At 43.5% G+C, this 23,921-nt stretch overlaps 1 pseudogene; it reads right to left on the reverse strand.

Moving 5' to 3' along the window:
• Window positions 1-6,179: 6,179 nt before the first annotated feature.
• Window positions 6,180-8,968, reverse strand: LOC138603210 (uncharacterized; annotated as a pseudogene).
• Between the last annotated feature and the right edge of the window lie 14,953 nt (window positions 8,969-23,921).

Genomic DNA, 23,921 nt, shown 5'->3' on the forward strand with positions numbered 1-23,921 from the left:
TTGTATGTTGCTGCCACAGGAGCCACAAAAACATACAATATGTCCAGCCAATTCGTCTCCACAATATGGGCAATACATCACCTGGGGAAAAGGACTAATGTTAATGCAAGTGTGACTATTATCTAAAAAGATATTAACAGGTGGCCTAAGCATTGGAATGCCTTCGAATGATATAGATCATTTTCATAGCAGACATTTTGATTTGTCATGACATGAAAAACAAGTTAATTGATAACATTATTTATGGCTCAGTTAAAGTAAGTGTCCCATGAGGCACTTATGATTAGCTTAAGATAACAGCTTGTACCACACAAAAGTCTAACCTCCACACTTTTATTATCACTGAAATGGAAATCTAGTCCAATACTCTTAAGAAAACGTCACAGAGAGATTGTTAAATAGTAAATAAATTAAGCAAAGTCACAGGTTTCATTAGTCATGTCAGCAAAACCTGTAGGTAGTTTAACTTGCTTGTCCACTATTGGGGGTTCTGACAGTAACTTAACGTTATAGCCAGCTAACATACCAACCTGTTTCACAATTAATTGGGTGTAACGTTCACGTTATTCCATAAGATTACTTGACTTGGCAGGCTAATAATAAGCAAAATGCTAACGCTAGCTTAACAGCAGATATCTAGCAATAATGTCTGAATCATGCGATCACAATGTTAAAACAAACCAACATACTTACATTTTAGCACATTTTTCAACCCCACTGACGGATAGCCGAAATGAGTCCCAAACTTTGGCAACAACAACAAACATGTCCCAGCTGTTTGCGGTCGAGTTCATCACTTTTTATTGTCCCCCGGAAACAGTTTCCGTTGTCGTTTTTTGTATTTGCAGCGTTTTTGTATTTGCTGCATTTTTCTATTTGCAGCGTTTTTGTATTTGCTGCATTTTTCTATTTGCTGCGTTTTCTATTTGCAGCGTTTTTCTATTTCCTGCATTTTTCTATTTGCAGCGTTTTTGTATTTGCAGCGTTTTTGTATTTGCTGTATTTTTCTATTTGCTGCGTTTTTCTATTTGCAGCGTTTTTGTATTTGCTGCGTTTTTCTATTTGCAGCGTTTTTCTATTTGCTGCGTTTTTCTATTTGCTGCGTTTTTGTATTTGCAGCGTTTTTGTATTTGCTGCTCGTTTTCTAAATGCTGCGCATGTGTTGTAAAATTGATGAAGATGTTTTCTTAATTTGCTTGTGTTTTGTGTATTTGCATGTGTTTTCTTAAGTTGCTGTGCGTTGAGCTCTCAGGGCCACCGTACATTCAACCCATTTACATTCCAACTAATTACATGTAAACTACTCATATTGATTAACAATAACCAACATGTGATGCAGCAGGCTATATTCAAAATCAGAGAAGAAAAAATAAAATATACTCCAGGCAGTGCTGTGATCCGACCAGTGAGAAAATAGGGTACAAAGAGAGATCTGACCCATTCACAAAACCCCGGTCGCCAAAAACCCCACACTCTCCAAAGAACGGGAGAGTACATAAGAATGAACCACACACATGAACACAAGATAATAAACAATTAACAAAATTCCTGATCCCTCCTGGGGAGTCGAATTTCCCCCACATGTTGGACCTGTGATCCTCAAGAGGCATGTTCTTTCCCCAACGCACGCAGTACCCCCCCCCTTTCTGCCCACCGCCTTTCTTGAGCTCGCCGCCATCAGAGTGTGAAAAAAACGTTTAGAAACCGAAAAGTTCAACCGAAACTTTAAAAAAGTAGCATGAAGTATGAAAATATTCTTAAAATTTGAAACCTTCTACAGCACTCGCGACGATCACGTGACTCCCTCGAACCAGTTCACTTCTAATGGCAAAAGAGGGTCCGCTCCGCATCGCTGACATCGGCATATGCACTTCTAATACGCAGTGTATACAATCCACATGCCCATATCAGCTGTGCGCTCAGTATCAAACTTTCAGCTCCCTGGCGATCTCCCTCCAGCAAGCTGCACAATATTATACTGAAATGAGGAGATATTGTCTGTCTAACTCCGTACGTCCCTACTGTAAATACATTGATTGTCGCGCTTTATAAAGCTTATAAAAGGAGATGTCATTTGGTAACGATCGATCGTTAAGATCGCTACGTCATTAATAACGTCCCTCGTGCACACACGACTCACGTGCTGTGAGAACTGAATTGCTAAAGAGAAAATATGTAACTTTTGTGACTTAATTAAACAGACTGCTGATGAAGACAGTCAACACAGCAGACAGAGAGACAGACAGAAGCGGGGGGGGGGGGGGTTGAGCGGGGCCAGTAGTGGTGCAGAGAGCAGAGGTGCAGGTGTGTTGGGGGACTGAAGCAAAGTGATCAGATTAAAGTAGTTTGTGAATTAAAACCTAATGAGGTGAAGAAGAAAGTACAATTAAAGTGTTGAAGTAAGAAATAACCATCTAGAAAGAGGGTAAGTCTACATGTTGTCATGGCCAAGAAAGCTGGCGGTGTTTAAATGTCTTGTGTCTATGTTGTCTTATGGTTTCCTGCTTTATTTTGAAATTCTACTCTCCTCTCGTTTCAGGTAACTTGCCCTGCCCCTTGTGTTTTTCCCGCCAGTCTGATTGTCTTCCCTGCCCTGATTGTTTCCACCTGTTCCCCATTACCCTGTGTATATATGGTCTGTGTCTCCCTTTGTCTGTTGCCAGTTCGTCTTGTCTCGTGTGCCAGTAAACCAGCTCCGTGCCGTCATCACGTCAGGAATTGTCAGCATTTGCTCCATGCCCGTCTTGTCAGGTTTTGTACTTTTGTTTTGATACTTTGTCAAGCCCTTGGTTTTGTTAGTAGGTTTTCCTCCTTGTGAGTGATTTTCTGTTGTTCTTTAATAGTGACCTATTTCCTCCTTGTGAGTGATTTTCTGTTGTACTTTAATAGTTATCTTTTTCCTCCTTGTGAGTGATTTTCTGTTGCACTTTAATAATTAAAGATTTGTTTATTTTCTACTTTTGCCTCCTGAGTCGTGCATTTGGGTTCAAGTCCTTGTTCAGTTGTGACAGATGTTATGTGCTTCTCACAGAAATCATTGATATATGAGATTAATTGAAATCAATTAATTACAAAGCCTGTAGTTAATTAGATTCATTTTTTTAATCACCTGACAGCAATAGTTTTGATATGATGCACATGCGCACATACCTGGGTGGTACAACAAACCCTCTACCCTGCTGCTGAAAAAAATCCTAGAGGAAACACTGCTTTCCCATGCGCCACTGTTGTGTTGACAGTTGCCATGAGAACTCGGACAGGCGGACCCCGGCAGGTGTCAATCAACACGGGAGCTGCCACGCCTACACAGTCCTGAGAAATTGTCTGCACAGCCAAACGAGCTGTTTTTCAAGAAGATTTTCTAGTGGTTCTGAACGTTTATTTTCACTCAGATTTTTGTGGATGCTTTATGACACACTCACAACTGATATCATATATGCATTTTTGCTATTTCAAGCTGAGTTTCCAGGGGCTTTTAAGTGAAATTGCAACACCTGGGTGTGTAAATTGCTGCCTGGTTTTGGTAACAAGGAGATGACCACTGTGCTCATACTACTAGGCATGGACTGAGTGATTATGAAATCCTTATACAATGAGGTCAGAATTGGAGACAAGACATCCTGGAAACATTTATAAAATTCTATACTAAAGCCATCCTGTCCTGGTGCTTCCCCAGCAGTGAGAGCTTTAATTGCTGCCTTAACCTCTATTTCCTGAACGTCTGTCTCCAAATAAGTCTTTTCATTATCGTTTAGCTGTGGGAGGGGTAGGCATTGTTGAGAAAGTCATCTATCATATTTGGATTATATTCATTCTTGAAATGCTAAATTTATTTGTGTCTGTTCACATATTAGAGATCTACTGTGATCATATATAGCCGATATTGCAGAGTTACTCTCAAATTTGTTTTAATCTTAGTGCTAGCATTTTGCCAGCTTTATCTCCAGATCCAATATAACTTTTCCGTCTATATAGTGCAAATGCTGTTTCCTTACGTAGGACTTCCTGTAACTCTGCTCTGGTCAGTAGCATTGAATCCTTTAATTTCTGATCGCTGGGATATTTCATATGTTGCTTCTCTTGATTTTTCATTTCCGACATAAGCCTATTTTTCTTTTGACTTCTTTCTTTATGCATTGCGAAGTTGTAACTCATATCTAACTAATATTTATATATAGCTATGACTATATATAAATATAAGTTAGATGGTACAACATTATTTACAGTGGAAAATATACATATACTGTGTATATATATATATATACATACAGTATGTACAGGTGCATAGTTTTGTGTTTATACAGTGCAATGTTTGCATATTGAGAACATGGTGTATTTAAGCAGTGAATAAATAATGAGAATACAAATTTACTTGCCCATTGGATGTTTCAAACATCCAATGTGCAAGTATTTTGCAAGCATGTATGTGTCACAGGGTTATTGCACATGAATTGTTCCTGACATTCTGAGACTAAGTCAAGTGTTCATCAGAGTAACTGCCAGGGGAAAAAACTATTCTTATGTCCTGTTGTGTTTGCATACAGTGCCCTGTAATGCTTACCAGAGGGGAGGAGTTCAAATAGTTTGTGTCCGGGGTGTGATGGGTCTGCAGTGATTTTACCTGCCCTCTTCCTTGAACCCGGACCTGTATAGGTCCTGAAAGGATGGCAGGTCGGCCCTAATGATTTTTTCTGCAGTACTGATTATCCTTTGCAGTCTGTACCTGTCCTGTTTGGTGGCAGATCCAAACCAGACAGTGATGGAAGTGCACAGAACTGACTGGATTATAGCGGAGTAGAATTGGATCAGCAGCTCCTGAGGCAGGTTGAACTTCCTGAGCTGGTGTAGGAAATACATCCTCCGCTGGGCCTTTTTCCTGATGGTGTCTGTGGGCCACTTCAGGTCATGGGAGATTGTTGATCCCAATAACCTGAAGATTCCACAATTTATCTGTAATGTAGCAAGAAACAGACCTAGGCTATATTTTGGGTAAATTGCACGAATTTAAACTATCCTAAAACTAATATAATATATAATTTTAAGTTCAGGCGACGTTCTCGCTCACTAGGGGCCAACTGAGTTCTGCATGCTGCATGGGTTCACTGGAAACAGCAGGGGGTGCAGTGGGATCACTGGAGGCTATTGAGAAACCGGAAGCTTGAGATAATACTGGAGTTGGTGGTGCTACGTTTCGGGGCCTGGAACCTCTCTCCCTGTCCCCTTTCCCTCAGCCGATTATCAATCCTGATGGCTAAAGCAATGACCCTATCTAATGTGCTAGGCTCGTCCCGTGAAGCTAATTCGTCCTTAAGCTGTTCAGAATAACCCCTTAGTATACACACTCATTAAGGCTAGGATGTCCCACCCACTTTCTGATGCTAGAATATGGAAATCAACAGAGTAAGAAGCAGCTGAGGAATTTCCCTAGTGTAGCGATAATAGGTGCTTAGCAGTCTCCTGTCCCTGCACTGGGTGGTAAAAACACTTACGCATCTCATTTGTAAAGCAAGAAAAGGTGTATAACACTGCTGATCTACTCTCCCACAAAGCTGTAGCCCATTGTCCTGCCTTCCCATTAAGCAAATAGCTGAAGGGCTGCTGGTCAAAAACTAAAGAGCATTGTAACAAAAAATGACTACCGGAACCTAAATCACCAATGTAATGCTCTGGAGGAGGAACAAATGGCTCTTTGAGAGGAGGAGATGAGGTGACAGGAGTAGGAGGGACAACCAGGTTGTTACTCACAGAGGCAGATGGAGCTGTGGGGGCAGTCGCCTGAGCGGAGAGATGGTTGAGTTGAGTGTGAAGGGTCACTACACTAGAGCTCAGTCCTTGGAGAGTATTCATTTTTTTTCGTGGAGCATTTGGTCATGCTTTTCCACCAGGGCTCCTTGTGAGGTGAGGGCTTGATGCAGCACATCTGTGTATGCTGGGCCCATTAGTGGCCAGAGTATACTGTAATGTATTGGCACTGAACCCCAAGAGCGACACAGAGACAAGGGAACAAGCACTCAAAAGACCAATCCCCTAGGAGTGCAGTGCCTGTGAAGGCACATAAGGGTGTACAAGGTCAGTATAGTTTTAACAAACACACCTTTGGTGCAACTTAGAATCATCAGTGATGTAACCTGGGGTCATCGGGTGGGCGGCGGCAGGGTCACCTGGATCTTGTCTTGTGTCTAAGTAGCATGTGTGGTCCACGGATCATCCCGCTTGATCCACAGCCATCTAGATGCCTTCTCTGCTGTGATTTTCTTGATGGCTCTCCTGCTGTGCAGCCCCCTTGCTCTGCAGAGTGACTGGCCCGCAAACCCTCTGGGCCCGACTACGATGGGGTCGCATTGGGTCTTTCACCCACTGCTTCAGCATGCACTCGCCAGCTCCTCATACTTGGCCCTCATCCTCTCAAAGGCCTCCTCCATCCGGTCTTCCCAGGGCACAGTCAACTCCAGCAGGACCACCTGCCTTGTTGTTTCTGACAGCAGAACCATGTCTGGTCTGAGCGTGCTCACTGCGATGGTGTCTGGGAATTTTAACTGTTTCCCTAGGTCGACCTTCCGCTGCCAGTCCCATGCTGTTGCCAAGAGCCCCCCTGGTTGACTTGAGTGCTGTTGTGGCTTCGCCCCAGCCTTGACAAAAGCAATGGACTACCTTGCTGATTGCTGTGGCCTGCTGGCCCTGTGCTGACCTCTGCAAAGTCTCTCAGCACCTGGTCATGGTGCCAGCGGTAGCGCCCCTCTCCCAGGGCTTTTGGGCAGCAGCTTAAGATGTGCTCCAGTGATCCTCTCCTCTGGCACAGTGGGCATGCTGGAGTATCTACCAATCCCAAGCAGAATGGGTTGGATGGGCTGGGGAGGACATCATACACCGACTTGATCAGGAGCCTTATTCGGTGTGGTTCGGCCTTACAGAGCTCTGACCATGACACCTTCTGGTGGACTGCCTGCTCCCACCGGGTCCACGCCCCCTGCTGCCACATCCCTACTGCTGTACTGGAACGGGCTTCCTCCACCCCTGCTCGGACCTCCCTCCTTCCTCTCGACTTTGTTGTAGGGAGGTCTTAGGTTGCTACCAAGTCCTGCCGGCCCTAATGCCACTGCTCCCACCAGCTCACTGTGCTTCAGCCTGGTTGACTGCCTCATGCCCTCTACGTTCTGCCAGTTCTCACCTCGATGCCAGCCAAGAGACCTTGATGTCATTAGAGTCTCTATACAGCAGCATCTCTCTCACATGGGTAACCTTGAACTCCTCCGTCAGACTCCTGAAGGGAAGTCGCAGCTTGTTCTTCCTCCTGTATAAGGCAATGCTACTGAGGCTTTGAGGTAGGCCCAACCACCTGCGCAGGAGGTGGCTGACCTTCCTCTCTAAGCCCTCGACCGTGATCTGTGGGACATCGTAAACCAGCAGTGGCCAGAGGAGTCGTGGCAAGATGCCATATTGGTAAATCCAAGATTCGTACTTGCCTGGCACTGCTGGAGTGCTGCGGTGTCCCTCAGGGTGCTATCAAAGGTCTTGCCCAAGCTCTTAACTGGCTTGAAGGCCATCCAGGCCCAGCTGATGATCAAGGCCTTGGAGGAGCCGTCTGCAGCCCGATGTTGTGGTCACCTTCACATCATCCATTGAAGCTCTGCTGGGGGGCTGCCGCACACCTGACTTGGTGAGTGGGCCTCTGCATTCCACCTCTGCAGAATTAGCTAGCATGTTCTTGGCCAAGGCAAACAATATCACCGAAATGGTGCATTCAGTGATTATGCCCTTCTCCAGCCGATGGAACAGAGATCTAGCTGTTACAGAGGTGGCTCTCAAGCTGAAGCAGCTGTAATAGTCCAGAATGAGGTCCCTGATCTTGCAGGCATGACATGGTGTTGGTCAAGTGAGAATTGTCATGCCATGCTTGATTATACACTTCTAGAGCAATGTCACTGACGTTCTATCTGCAGCTTTTTCAAAGGATTAGTAAACCCTCCTTTTTGTGGACACTTCAGAGTCTCTGAATCCAGAAAACCCCAGAGTGTGCCGTTAAAGTTCTTGGTAAGGCAGTCCACTAAAAAGCCAGACTAAAAACTGTCTCAACCACATCCAGCAATCTTAAGTTAAAATAATTTAAGGCACTGGGGCCGATGTAACGAGATGACCTTAGTGCAGTGATTCTCAAACTGTGGGGCGCGGGGGGGGGGGGGGGGGCGCATCACTGCTCCTGTGTGGGTTTTTTTCGTCTGGAAAATGTAGCAGGCAGAACTATGTTTTGACGTTGGACAACCTGGACTCATTTTCGGGTGGCACAGTACACAAACGTGTTGCCCTCGCATATGTCAATGATTTCTGTGAGAACAACATCACATGTAGACTTCCACACTCTAATTGTACTCTTTTCTTCAATGTATTAAATTTTAATTCACAATCTATTTTAATCTGATCCCTTTGCTTCGCTTCACTCCCCCAACACAACTACACCTCTGCTCTCTGCACAGCTGCTGGCCCTGCCCCCCTCTATCTGTGTGTCTCTCTGTCTGCTTTGTTGACTGCCTTCATCAGCAGTCTGTTTAATTAAGTTACAAAAGTTAAATATTTTCTCTTGCAATTCAAAACAGCATGTGAGCTGCGTGTGCACAAGGCACATTATTAATGACGTAGCTATAAAAACAATCGATCGATTATTACCAAATGACATCTGCCCCTTTTTATACGCTTTCTAATGGAAATTTTTCTTTCTCCAAAGACAGAAAAAGTTTGAGAACCACTGTCTTAGTGTCCTTGTTACTCTCCCCAAGCGATATAAATTATGTATAAGCCTAACACCAAATCTAATGTATGTCCACGCTGATGTGTTGAGGGGGTTATTTGGCGATTAATTCTATCGTGTCTTTTTTTATCTGTCAAAAAGATCGTCATCTGTGATCAATTAACTTGCTGGACACTCGTTCCTCGCATTCTGTCTCTCCCATACCTGGAGCAGCGTCTCCCACATGCTGATCAGAAAACACACACACACACACACACTCACACACGTTCATTGTTACATCCCTCCTGTAAATGCATTGATTGAGGAGCGAAATTTTCTGTTAAATACTGGCCATCTTACTCTGTTTTAAAATATTTTAAGTGAAGCTGTGTAGTGTCTGTCTCATTAGTCGGGTTTGATCATTTCGACACAGAACAATGAGCCTCCTTCATGTGTTGCTCATCCGGTGCTGTGAAAACGAGATCGCGGGTGAAAAATACAAACGTAAGTTTTTTGGGGACTTTGTAAAACATGCAGCTCATGATGGATGTAAACAGAGCAGCTGGCGCCATCTTCTCTCTCTTACAATAGATTACAATAGTTTCAATATAAAAATCCCTCTTTGACTGCTTCTGCCAATATAAATTCTTCACTGGCAGTTTACTGAAAAAGTCACATTAGCCAACTTGAAGCAAACAACCAGCTACAAAATGTCTAAAGGGACGTAGTTGATTGATAACTAGTTGATGGTGAACACTGAAAAAAAGTTCTGGAGTTTCTCAACTCAGGTTAACTCATCATTCAGCATCTTCAAAACCAACTTCTTAAAAAATCTGTCAAAAGCTGCTCAGCTCTGTACTCATCTTGCTTCCCATCTTATAGTCTTTATGGCTTGATTCTATTTGACAAGCATGCATATAGGATGTGCTACTCTGTGTGTAGCTTTGCATTATTGGTGTGTTCTTTCTCGTGTAACTTTGTTGTATACTTTACTCTGTACTGTTTGTTATTGTCCGGTTTTTCCTTTTGTGTTGACCTGCCAAGGGACTACAGATGCGAATTAGATTAAAGCTATAATCTGGTACGGTGCATCAAATGGTGACATTTATGTTTTAAACTGTACATGGTCCCTTTTAAATAAAATACAATTAATAAGTAAAATACATGCTCAGGAGAGGATGATATCATAAGGTGAAATATTTATTGACGCTTGGCCAAGAAGAATTTACCTGTCCAACAGCAATTCTCCTCTCATGTGCAGTTATTTAACTCTACTGAAACTTACCTTGAGACAGAATGTGTGGCTGATTATTCATTACAGCATTCTGTATCTAGCTATATAGAATGGGTAACTTTCGTGTCCTGCACCTGTCTGACCGTGGCTTCTTTAGAAAAGGTGCCAGTTAGGATAATTTAGGCAAAACACCAGATAGTGGTCCAAAACAACTCCGCAAAAGTGGAGCAAGTATCATTACACTGTACATGTCAGAGCTATTTGTAACAATTAATTGACATGTTCTGTGTGGCTCGTGGACCCCAGTGATTTTCCTATTTATATCACATCTCCAGGCTAATTAAGTTCCCTTTTGTTTTCCTTATATTTCATGTTTTGTGTTTCCTGTTTTATCTTGGTACACACCTTCTGTCTTGTTTCAGGTCTTCCACTTCCTGCTCATCTGTGTTTCCTGCTTGTGTGATAACCTGCAGCAACCTAATGTGTTTCACCTGCGTCTAATTTTCTCCACTCAACTAGAGTACATATTGTCTGTGTTCCCCTCCTTCCATGCCAGTTCATCATGACAGCATTCCAGCACTCCCTTGGGTTTTAGTTGCCTTTTTGATCTGACCTTTTTGTGTTTTTGGATCGTTTTGGAAACCTCTGCCTGTTGTTTTTGACCTCCTGTGTGACGAACCCTGCTTTTGATTAAACAAAATTTGATTTTGCATCCTGTCGTTGACTCTTGCATTTAAGAGTTACCGAGAGTTTGGCCTACTTGTTGAAGTTGAATAGCCCTGATGTAGGGTGAACTTCATCAAAAAAATGTCCAAACAGATTCTTCTCACAAAGGTCTTGTATGACAAAGAACTCTGGCGGAGGAAGTGGAGACACTCCTTGTTGAATATCCCCAAACATGGAGGCAAAAAGGCAGGCCATTTGCCCTGGATGCCTGCTCAATTACCTCCACAATCAACCTGGAAAGTCTCTGCTTGGACAGGGCATGCCCCCTCATATGGCCCTAACAGCAGACAAACTCGCTATCAGAGTGGTGACTGCCAACTAAAGAGCTTCCAGCACAAGAGAAAGGTCCCACAAGGGATCCTTGACAGCTTTCGGGGGATTTAGTCACTGAAATGGAATCACAACAGTATGGGACCCTATGGTCTGGTTATCTACTCTACAATAACTGGCTGAAATTGCCACAACACAGACCCTGAGAGTGGAATCAGAGACCTGTTCTTTCCAAGAAAAGTGCAAAATTATTGGATAAATATTACTTGCTGATCACATGCCCTTAGGAGTGGGTCTGGCCCCTCAAGGGCCATATCAGTGGCTGCAGGTGTTCTGGGCATGGATGCCAGATAAGGCCCCCCAGGAGGTCATGCCTCTTGTGAGGCTGCATGGAACCCCATCCAAAAGCCTGTGCATTGCTGGGATTCAGGGCTGTCTTGACCAGTATTGGGTGACCTGCAGGAGTCTGTGGTTGCCATTCTGAACTCTGTGTATTGTCATTGCAATCAGTGAAAATGTTACAAAGGCATACAGGACATGACCTGGCCATGGATTACCACAGTGCCCTGTCCCACTCTTTGTTTCCATTAAGGAGAACCAAAGAAGGCAGTATGTTGAGGACTCTCATGGGAACAGGTGCACCTTTTATGTGGTGTATTTGGGCCATATATCTTCTACCACCTCTGGATTGAGTTTCTGTTCCTCTGAGCATGGTTTCTGCTGTGAGAGAAAATTTGCCACCACGTACTGTAGCCATTGCAGGTTCATGGCCCTGAGGCTGGAAAAGCGAGGAAAATCCCATATAACTAGCTGCCGTGCAACCTTGATGATTGATATGGTAGAGAGCATATAGCCTGAAGCTTGAGCACATTTATATGCTCTTTAATTTCTAATGCACCCCTTTGAGCTGCCATACTGCCCCCCACGCTGAGGTTGAAGTATAGGTCAACACTTTGTGATGAGAGAATCAAAGGCAATTTTTGTATTGAGGACGCATTCAGATCCGATCACTCAGGCCACATACGGAGGTGGCCTTGGACGTATTTATCCACATACATCTGGCAGTGTGTCCTAGGCCACATGAAGCACTGCCCACTCTCTCCGTATCCCCGGCAACGATCACGTGAATATGGGAGATTGCTCGCCTCTCTTTCCTGTCTGATTTAACATTTCTCTGCTGTGTCTCTTAAAATGTAATATTCAATTTCTCATGTCACTCCAGCACGTTTAACCGTATACTTACACAGTGTGCACAGAAATATAGCCTTTTAGTGTCTGTATTTATTCAGCAAGGAGATTGCATTTTAAGTTTTTAATACGGGACAATCCTGAACCGACGGGGGGGAGAGATGGCGTGGATAGAGATATGATCCACGAGCATTTTATCACAGTTTAAAAATCATGTGATCCACTTGCAGTTATCACTTCAATAATGCAGCACAGTGAGGACACAGATCTGTGTTTCTCATCATCAATAATGTCGCGATCTGTCCATATTTCCACGCACACAAGTATAAACTCCGTCTCTACATGCTGTCATATGTCCATATGCTGTGTAGTTCATATGTTTAAATGATAAACACAGAGCTGTTTGGGGAGCAGCAGGCTTCATGATCAAAGTTAACGTCATCACTTCAGTCAGTACTCGCCAGCTCCCTCCCTCTGTGCTTGTGTGCAGCAGCTCTCCCCCTCTGTGTGCTGCAAGTCTATATTACAGTTCTTTGTATTACATGACGTTTTTAAAGTCTTATTAAGGTGAATGAGGCTCTGTGTTCATTTGCATATGGAGCGGGAAAGTGAGATCCGATCACAAGTGGTCACTGAAGACACATTTGAAGATGCATTGAAATGTAAAGTGTGAATGCTAGTACTCAGAGCTGGCCACTTGTGATCGGATCACCCAGGACACATGTTAATACCAGATGTGTTAAGGGCCATTGACTTGACAAAGAAAGGCCCAGTCTTGTCACATGACTTAAAAGTGCTGTAGTATTCCGCTCCACTTATTCCTGTGTTCATGGCTACTCCTCAGACATGGAACCAGAGACTGTTGCTGCTGTCTCCATCCTCCTGACTGCCATTCCCATGTCTGACTTCACAGCTTATTTTGCCCTTAGTCACGCAAGCACACACGTACATGATCAAAGGGTGGCCTGCATCATCCAAAGGCCTGCCTGCAGACATAATGCCTTACTACCAAGTTAGGAGTGAGTCACTTATTCTGAGTCACACAATAGTGGTACCAGTATGGCTACATTCCCAGATGGTTACACCTAGCCGTACATCTAGAGACTCAGAGACTTGGACTGGTGGCTTACGATGGATGCAATGGTACCTGTGGTGGCTATTTGTCAAAGTAACAAAGAAAAGACCTGTTCTTTAAAATGGTTACCTTCGGCAAAGCCACTGATGCACCGTTCCAGTTTGGTTGTACTCAGGTCACAAGAAGTTGAATGTCCAGTCAAACATATATGATTTTCTTGATTTATTCCAGCTCAATGCAAACAAACATTTATTTCCGTTGCCTCTTACTGACCTGGTAAAAACTGTTGTGAACTGTGTTCCCTTCCTGGTGCATGACCCCCCAGTAACACACCTACTACCTTTACGTTAATCCAGTCAACGACTGGTCACATGCTCAGCGCTCTCCCACGCCCACATAGAGAACAAAGAGAAAATAGCTCCTACACTCAGGCCCCTAATTGTGCATTATTTAAACACAATTACAAATACATTTTAAAGGAGCTATCAACACAAAATATTAACCAACGTAGCATTCTTAAGAAGGTGTTAGAATTTGCTGAATCTTCTTTCTTTGTGACAATTCCACTAGTCCTCACAAACAATCTTAGTCTGTTGCCTCCAATAACGAGCAGAACTTTGTGATAGGCCTATTCAGTACACTGTTTTTTGTTTTAAGCCGTACAGTCCGTACTAAGCCTTTGGCATCAGGTTTAGCTTCCAAAACCTAACCCATCATCCAAGAGCCTCTGGGAGCTGTAGAGTCTGCAATGATGACAATGTCTCCAGGAGTGAGGTTCCTTTTTACGCCGGTCCGTTTCTGTCTCTCTTGCATTACAGGCAAATATTCAGAGATCCGTCGCTTCCAAAAGAGGTCACCTATATACTGCACCTGCCTCCAGTTTTCTCCTCCGATTTCAGATTAAACAAAAAGTTGAGGACCCAGAAGCAGTCTTAGATATACAGATTTAATTAAATAAAAGGCAAAAATGCACAAACAAAATCTAAACTCCAACAAAAGACAAAAAGGAAAATCAAAAGACAGAGCAAAAAACTTACAAACAAAACCAGGAACAGGTAATCCAAGGGAACGAGGAGCTACGAGGAAATCAGGGGAGGCACGAAGAATATCCAGAGAAGACACGAGGGAAAAAAACACACCAGGAAGGTCAAAGACAGACTCCACAGGATAGACGACAATGAACTGGCAACGAGACAGGGGAGCACAAAGACTAAATAAACTTAGGAGGTGAGGCTAATCAGACACAGGTGAGACAATCAAGGGGCAGGTGAAAACAATCAGGGCAAGGCACACAATCAAACAAGCAGGAAACACAAAGGCAGGAAGTGGACAAACACGAGAGACAAGGTGACAAAGTAAAACAGGAAATGATCTAATCAAAAAGACACAAGTTAAATACTTAACTAAACAAGACTAAATACTGACAAGAACACAGAATAAACTAAATACAAAACTAAAAGATGAAAACTCATGACAAGGGACAAAGTGACAAGGTAAAACAAGAAATAATAACTGAACACAGAAATAAAAGACAAAACCAGAACTAAACTAGAAACTCGTGACAGTTGGTCTACTGGAACAATCTCAGCGTAGCCTTGCTTGATTACATCACCGAGAAAAGATGTATATTCCTCTTTGAACTTGTCATTCTTTCCAAATTTCCTTTTCAGACTCATCAAACGCTGTTTTGCAATACAGCGGTTGTTGGGCAAGGTAGGATTTTTATGCCTGAAAGGTAGGTCCAGAGAGTAATGGCCATCTTTAAGTAATGCTGAGCTGTCCACAATATTCATAAACTTAATGTCTTCTCTTGACATTTCAGCCTGTTCCTCTGATGACTTCTCGCTGAAATCATGATTGTATTGATTAACCAACCTTTTTTTTGATGTTTGCAACGGAGATTCGTTTTATAGTTATGGCACAACAGCCTGGTTGCAAAACCACTCAAGTATGGCCATTGATCAACATCTTCCTGCTTTGGAATATTCAGCTTGGCATACAGCTCACAGGCATACACTTTTGAGTGAAAACATCCGGCAGTCCTTGTCCAATCCAGACACTTCAAAACCTGCTATTACATGACTGTCCACAGTCTTTTCCTGACCCATTGTTCGTAGCAGAATGCAGCTTCTTTGTCTACTCACATTCAACCGCTGTGCCAGACTATTTGTGCAGAATATACTAGAACTGCCAGGGTCCAAGAAAGCGCAGGTTTGCAACACCTTATCACCTTTTTGACTCTTTACTTGGACTGGCACAACAGACAAGATACAGTCGTCCTCACAACCGGCCCCAACATGCCCACATGTCTGGCGTACAGCAGCAGCAGTGCTCATCTTTGATTTAGCTGACTGTTCTGAGTGTTCTGTGGGTGTTCCTTTATCTTGATGTTCAATATGAAGAATTCCTGGGTGCTTTTGGCTACACACATGACACTCCAATCAACTCCTACAGTCTCTGCTAATGTGGCTTACTTGCAGACAGCCAAAACAGATCCCCTTCTCCTTGATAAAGTTGATCTTGTCTCTGTGAATCTTCTCTTTAAAAATGTGAGCACCCTTCCAATGAGTGCCCACCCCTTTTGCAGAACAAACAGCCTTGGTAAGTAGAGGAAAAGGTGGAGCTTTCCTTTTTCTCCATCCTTTCTGATTTGGCCTTTCCCTCTATAGCAGTAACATTGGTAGCGAAACTGCTTCCTTTGTACCTTTTGGTTTCTTTCACTGGCCTTTGAGATACCAGTTGTTTGTCATGAATGTTGCCAAACAAGGGGTCTGATGCATCTTGACTTGCTTTTCAATAAATCTGACAAGATCCGAAAACATTGCTCTCTGCCCTCGCCGCTCTTGCAGGTCACAGGCTGTGCTCCTCCATGTTTCTCTGAGTTTGTAGGGCAACTTCAGCACAATGTTTCTCATATTTGACACCATGTCCAGTTCTCTCATGTACATGATTTATTCTGTTGCATTGCAGCATCCATGAAGATAGAGGGCAAAAGCTTGCAATGCTTGCACATCGTCGCCTTTAATAGGTGTCCGACTGAAAACCTTATCCATATAGGCAGATGAAATAGTCTGTTCATTTCCAAAATGTTCTTGGAGAAGATTTTTAGCTCTCTGGTATCCTTGATTTGGAGGAAGATTGATTTGGATGAAGTGTCCTTGGGCAAGACACTGAACCTCAAATTGCTCCTGATGGCATAGCCAACAGGTATGAATGTGATAACTGATTGACAGTTGGACACTTTACGTAGCAGCATCTGCCATCAGTGTATGAATGTGTGAATGGGTGAATGTGATATGTAGTGTAAAAGCTGCTTTGAGTGATAGCAAAGACTAGAAAAGCCGTGGCTGACCCCTGGTGTATTGCTCAAGAAAGTGCAGGCAGTCACCAAAGTTGCTTGTTTTTTCCTCTACTCCATTTTCAGATGCTCTTATAAAAGCCTGGTACTGAAGAGGGTCTCCATTGAACACTGTAATGTCTCTTGGTGGCAGGGAAGATGGGAGATTTTGTTGGACCAACAAAGTAGTAATATCATTTTGTTTTTGCATGATATTGACAATGTCCCTTTGACTGTTATCACTCAGGATAGGAGTTTGAGAATAAATATGTTCCACTTTGTTTCCTTGAAAATTGTTATGCATGCTGGACCTTGGTTGGGTTTCTTGCGCTTGCTTTGTTGCTTGAGTCTGGGGGCTGGTTATAACTGATATTTTAGGAACCTTTTCTTGTATCCTTTCATTTGGACAAACAACCAATGGTGGCGGTAAGAAGTCAGTTAGCCCCTTTTCAGGAATGTAAGTGGCTGCTGTAAGATTGAGATGGCTGGTAACTTGAGCATTTGCCCTTTTGAAGTAAGAGTGCATTCCATCTGACACTTTAGAGCTGTTCCTTGATGTATTTGCTTCCAGTACATGAATTTTAGCATTAGCAGCTGCCATCTCTGTTTCCAGTGCAAGCAATTCCTTTTCCTTTCTCAGTTGTTCCTCTTGTGCTTCTATTAAATGTTTTTTCTTTAGGGCTGCCACACGTTCCTTAAGAGCTGCCTTCTCAGCCTCAGCCTTGATGCATGCAGATGATGTTGAAGAGCCACGTGACACTTGAGATGAATCCTTTACATGGTTTGATTTAGAGCATTTGAAATGCTATCATCAGGTCCAACTTCCTCTGAATCCATCATGCTCAAGACATCATCAGGTTCAGCGCCTTCAATAGGTCGGATATATGGTTGACCAGCATCAACAAGCCATTTTTTCACCTTTTCTGTAAAGTCAGAGTACAGTTTCATTTGTGTGTAAAACCACTTGTTTTGGGTTTCAGCTTCATCCTGGGGTATTGGTAAGCTTAAGAAAGATTCATGCTCCTCTTTTGCTTCTTCATAGCACTTGATGAAATTTGACAGTTTACATTGCACTTCAGTGACATTTTCCTTTGAGTCCATAAGCACTTGAAGCCTTTTCCTATGTTTGCTTGCTTGCTTGCATTTTGCTTTCCTTATGCTTGGCTCCTTTCCATGCAGTAAATTAGACCCTTAGTAGTGCATGTGATGTCTCTTTTTTCTGATGGCATAGAAATGCCGCTTTCGGTCGTATCATTAACGACGTCAGACATCGTTACGTTTCCCCTTTAACACATGTGACCAACACTGCAGCATAACCATAAATATGTTTGCAAATAATCCCAAGCACAGTTCAGAATGCTTTCAAAATAGACCCATTAATATCTAACAAACACAAGCAGGAATTGAAACAATGTATCATTCAGCTCGCAATATTTCTGCACAGTGGATCAAACAATGACACGACAAGAATTAAGTGGCATCTCACACCAATAGAAGCCAAACAAACACCGCAGCAGGGATTCAAACGATCAGCCTTAATCTGATAACATTCTGATTCACACACTTAACACCAACAAAGCACAGTCCTGATCAGAGAAAACATGACAGTCAACTCCAATCATTTCGCAGTTATCCAATACAGCTTTACAGTCAATGTTTATCCAATGCACATACCGTCTCTGCGTGGTGTTTTCCGTTGTGATGTGCGCTCCTTCTGTGGCTTGATGAAAGTTGCTATTACGTGGCTTACCGGTGATGTATTTGGCGTGTCCGTGAAAGCTTCCGTTTCACAACGTGCATCCAAGCTTGTCTCCACACGAAACCCAAATAATCCAACACAGTTCCAAGAAATATTCCACCAGCGAGTCCCTTGTTCCAAAGGAGGTTTTTACTTTTTGTAGTGGCTACTTGTCAAAGTAACAAAGAAAAGACCTGTTCTCATCAGTACCGTCATCATCAGTACCGTCTCTTATTGCCACCTGGGGGCAGCTGTGGCTGAGTGATAGAGTTGGTTGTCTTTCAGTCGGAAGGTCGGAGGTTGGATTCCCAGCTCCCTCAGGCTACATATTGAAGTGTCCTTGGGCAAGACACTGAACCTCAAATTGCTCCCGATGGCATAGCCAACAGGTATGAATGTGATAACTGATTGACAGTTGGACACTTTACGTAGCAGCCTCTGCCATCAGTGTATGAATGTGTGAATGGGTGAATGTGATATGTAGTGTAAAAGCAGCTTTGAGTGGTCGCAAAGTGTCCTGTCAGATGAATGACAAGACAACAAAACCACCCCTGCACCGATGCGATAGTCCCTGATGGATGGACCCTGGCAAAAGCTTGCACTAAACATTGTTGGCCTAAAAGTGCGCTATTACCATGGTGGACTACTATTCAAAGTGGCCAGAGGTGTGTTTTGCTCCACAGTAGACTGCTGCTATAGTGCTTAACCTCATGAGGTCTGTGTTTAGACAAAAAGGAAACCCCATTGCTGTGGCGACATAATGGCCAACAGCTGACCTCCTCAGAACTATCCTCTTACAATGTTACAGTGTTACAATTTCATTTAGCAGATGCTTTTGTCCAAAGCAACATACATCTGAGAGTTAATACAACACAAGCAACCATCAAGACAGGAGAACAAAGTCAGTAAGTGCCAACAAACAGCTTCAAGTGCGATCAGACACTGGTGCCGACAGGCAGTGCACAGGGCATTTTAAATTTTTTGTATAATGATCATCATCAGCAACATCAACAAGGTCAATATAGTTCGTCATCATCATCATCATCATGAGAATCCTAATCAACATAAACCACATCCTCAATGTTGTCATCATCAATGGCATCAATATCATTAAGTGCAGAGGTGTTCATGGAGCTGGGAAAGGGAGTCTGTGGACCGAATGGGGTTTGGTAACTCATTCCACCACCTAGGGACTACTGAGGAGAAGAGTCTAGTTAGTGACTTAGGGCCCTATTGTGATGGAGGTACCAGGCACCTTTCATTGGCGAAGAGTAGTGGGCGGGATGGAGTGTAGACCTGGATGAGGGCGCTCAGGTAGGCAGACATCTCAGACATCGATGATGTGCAGATGATGAAAAGAACTTCCGTTGACACTGACTTGTTTGTATAAGAATAGGTGTATTTGTCATGAGTTCTTATTGTTCAACCTGGTTCTGGTTCCCCATCGGCGGTCTGGCCAACACCTGCTCCTGGTTCCCTGTTGGTGGTCCGGCCGACACCTGCATCTGGTTCTGGTTCCCTGTCGGTGGTCCGGCTGACACCTGCTCCTGGTTCTGGTTCTCTGTCGGTGGTCCGGCCAACACCTGCTCCTGGTTCCCCGTCGGCGGCCCGGCCGACACCTGCCCGTCCTCCGGAGAGGCTCTGCTGGCCTGGTGGGCCCCCTGCCCGTCCTCCGGAGAGGCTTCGTCGGCCTGGTCGGCCCCCTGCCCGTCCTCCGGAGAGGCTTCGCCGGCCTGGTCGGCCCCCCGGCCGCCCTCCTGAAGGCTCTTGGTCAGCCTCTGCCCTGCCTCCAGGCCGTCCGCCTGAAGGTTTGGACTCTGCCCCGCCTCCAGGCCGTCCGCCTGAAGGTTTGGACGCTGCCCCGCCTCCAGGCCGTCCGCCTGAAGGCTTGTACTCTGCCCTTCAACAGCCTCCTGGCTGTCCAAATATTTAATTGTTGCCCTGTTTAGAACACTTTCGAGTCCCTCCTCCGGACCCCCTCCACCCTCCCTGGTTCGTGTTCCCAGAGACAATTGGGTTGGGGTTTTTTTTAGGAACGTCTGGAATCCGTCCCTTGAGGGGGGGGGTTCTGTCATGAGTTCTTATTGTTTAATTTTGTATTTAATATATTGTGTTCTTGTCTTGATTTAGTCTTGTTTAGTTATGTAATTCATTTGTGTTTCATTGTCTAGAGATTTTCTACTTGAGTTCTGCTATCACAGTCCTGAGTTTGGTTTTTAGTGTTTCCTGTTTTATTTTGTAGTTCTTGCCCTATGTATGTTTTGTCTTGTTTTACTTCCTGCCTTTGTGTGTTTTCCTGCCTGTTTGATTATGTGCCCTGCCCTTATTGTTTTCACCTGCTCCCTTGATTGTCTCACCTGTGCCCGATTAGTTTCACCTCCCCAGTGTATTTAGTCTTTGTCTTCCCTTGTCCCTGTGCTAGTTGGTTGTCGTCCATCCTTTTGTCGTCATATGAGTAAGCCTTTTGTTTCGCTTTGTGCCTTTTTGTTTAAAATAAATTCTTATTTCAGTCTGCATCTGGGTCCTCAACCTTTTGTATAAATTTGAAATCGTGACAGTATTACAAAGAATCAGCATCGATCAGGCCTCTAGAATACCTGGGAGAACACCCTCAGCCAAATAGTGTCTCCCCGAAACACATTTCTACTTGCACTTATATATGATCGGGGTGTGTGTATGTTTCTCTTACCATGTGGTTCACATTAGGAAGAAGACCCCTTTTCTTTCAGCCCAAAAGGCTCCTTATTCATAGACGTGGTCCTCTAATCATTGGCATGTTTAAAGTATCATATACATCATTTTAGACAGGGCATATACCATTTATTTTACTACTCCTGCAAAACAACATTCCAGAGCCACTTGTATAAGCAACTCACATCTCAGGTCAGATACTACATATTTCCCCCCTTCGAGACTACACAGAGTCTCAAAAAAGAGAAAATGACACACTCAGAATGTTTATGACATTCCTCCCATCAGTGCTTGCTAGAGCATAACTTTAGCAATATGGTATACTTTTCTGGATTGTGAGAGCAAAAAACCCTGTCAGGCAGCTATCTTTCCTATAATATCCAACAAGAAATCTAGACAGGAAAATTCTCCCACGGTCCCTCTGCCCTAGGCAACCACATATGGTACTCCAAGGCAATTGAAAAGGATGGTTGTAAAACTTTGTATATGGGCAAATTGTAATCAATGCATGTAAGAACCTCAGAAATAAAAATCAGAAAATGTCCAGAGTGAGGCCGGTCAACCCATCAAACTATCCTCCAAAAACACCAACAGCACTTAATCCTAAAGGTTATAGTCCACTCATTCACAAATTTCCTCTATCTTTATCAAAATTCTTCACTTTGGCCAAATTTTCTTCAAAAAACAAGACGTCATTTAAAACATTACTTCACAATGCGTGCTCACTGCACGCTAGGCCCGCTCAGCCTTTCCTTTTTTCACTTTTCTCAACTTTTTTAGGTCTTTATCTTCTCTTTTTCCTTATCTTCTCTTTATTTTATCTCTTTAGCTTCTCTTTTTCTCTCTTTTCTCACAGAGGACACAGATCTGTGTGTGTTTCTCAGGCTCTGCTCCTGGCGTAATAGCAGTCACGATCTGTCCCGTATTTCACGCACAGTTACCATAAAGTATAAACTACATCTTCACATCACATGCCATGAATGACACGAGCAGGAGCTTTTACCCGAATGCAGATCCTCATAGCTTATGATAACGCAGCACGGGGAGGAGACCGACTCTTCATAACGTGGATCTGTGTGTTAATCGTGTGGATCTTTCTGTCTCTCTGTCACTGTTAACAGAGTCTCCAGTCTGCTGTGTATCATATATTTGATAAACACAGAGCTGTGGAGGAGCATCAGGCTTCATGATCGAACTAAGTTTCATATCACGTCTTCACTCTAGTCCGCTATCACCCGTTACCTCCCTCCCCCCTCCCTCTTTGCTCTTGCACAGCAGCTCTCCCCCTCTCTGTGCTTTTTATTTTGCTTCATATTTCATGACTTTTCCTAATTTGATGGGGACAACTGATTAAGCATAAAAGTATCATGATGATATTTTTTCAATGTGCTGAACACATATTGCACGCATTGGTGTTCCTCTGTCGTCAACTTGACCCCAAGCTGTTTTAGCTGTGTAAAACTTGTCTGTCTTTGTGTGTGACCTAACATCCCCACACCTGCAGGTGCAGAGTTAATACTTTTGAGTTGATACATAACAGGGGGGTGGGGAAAACAACTATTCCCATACTACTCGTGGTGTGGGCATGTGGGAAACAACTTGACTTGTGAACTCCTGCCGAAATGGGGAAGCCAATGTAGGCTTGCGAGTTGATCACATCCAAGTCTTTCCAACTACACATGCCTCTCCTCTAAAATTATCATCTCAAGTACAATATTTTCAATTGATGGTTATATGAAGAGCTCGAATAATTACTTTATGTCTTCCACATGGCTGACTGGGTGTCTGGTGGGACACACTCTTAGCAGCACGTCTACCTTGTTGTTGAAGTGAGAAGAGGGACCATAATTTTCAATTTTTGGTGCTAACATGACATGGGGGAGGGGGAAACAATACTCTCATGAGAACTTTCCTGCACCATGGGCATGAAGGTGTGTGTGTGGAGGGCGAGGTATTCCTGCAAGGACATTGGTAGTTCATGCAAAATAAGGGAGAAGCAAACATATAAAAGCTTGCACGGCAGCCCTCAATCCAAATCATTCCTCATTGTGCTCTGTGTAAACTGCAATCTGCACGCTCTCTCACTTGAAAATGTCCTCTGGGAAAAGGTTTACTGTCAATGATGTTTTGGAACAGCTCTTTGACAGTGAAAGTGACATAGAGGAGAATGTGTCTGAGACAGAGGATTGTGTTGAGGAGGACCCTGATTTTGAGGCATTCTCATCTGATGAGAATAAGAGTGTTGACCCTCCTGTTGTCTCTCAACCACCAGCAGACACGAACCCTTCCAAAAATGGAAAGATAATATGGTCCCTTTCCCCACTTCAACAGCAGGGTAGACTTCGTGCTACTTATATTATCAAAATGGTTCAAGGCCCCATCAGATATGCAATCAGCCATGTTGAAGACATCAAGTCATCATTAGAGCTCTTCATAACACCATCGATTTAAAATATTGTACTTGGGATGACAAATTTGCCGGTACCAAGCCCGGATAACAAAAGAGGAGGGGTGAGTGAGACTTTATAGTGACAAACCACAAATATGTTAGAAAAAAAGGAGACACCAACATCAATTAATATGGTTCATTCTGTGAGAGTCAGGAATGTGCACCCCAAATTAGAAAAGATTTGGATGAAAGATTTTCAAGATACACTAACTCTAAAACTGAAAGTTTGACCTGATGGTGGCGCTCCAGGAAAGGTCATATCATCACCAAAACCAATAGGGTTCATACTCTTGTGTTCATTAATGTTGTCAGTAAATTTGAGAAGATTTGTATGAAAACTTTTCAGGATACATTAATTCTGATTTAAAAGTTTGGCCTGATGGTGGCGCTAGAGAACAGGTCAACTCACCGATATGTTTCATTATCAAGGGGTTATTTATGTATTCAACAAATAAACAAAGTGCCTGACACAAAGACTTGGTAAACAATTT

Source organism: Semicossyphus pulcher, unplaced genomic scaffold (assembly GCF_022749685.1).
Source record: "Semicossyphus pulcher isolate SPU_LCO1_2020_fin unplaced genomic scaffold, fSemPul1.0.p SCAF_23, whole genome shotgun sequence".
Classification (NCBI taxonomy): domain Eukaryota; kingdom Metazoa; phylum Chordata; class Actinopteri; order Labriformes; family Labridae; genus Semicossyphus; species Semicossyphus pulcher.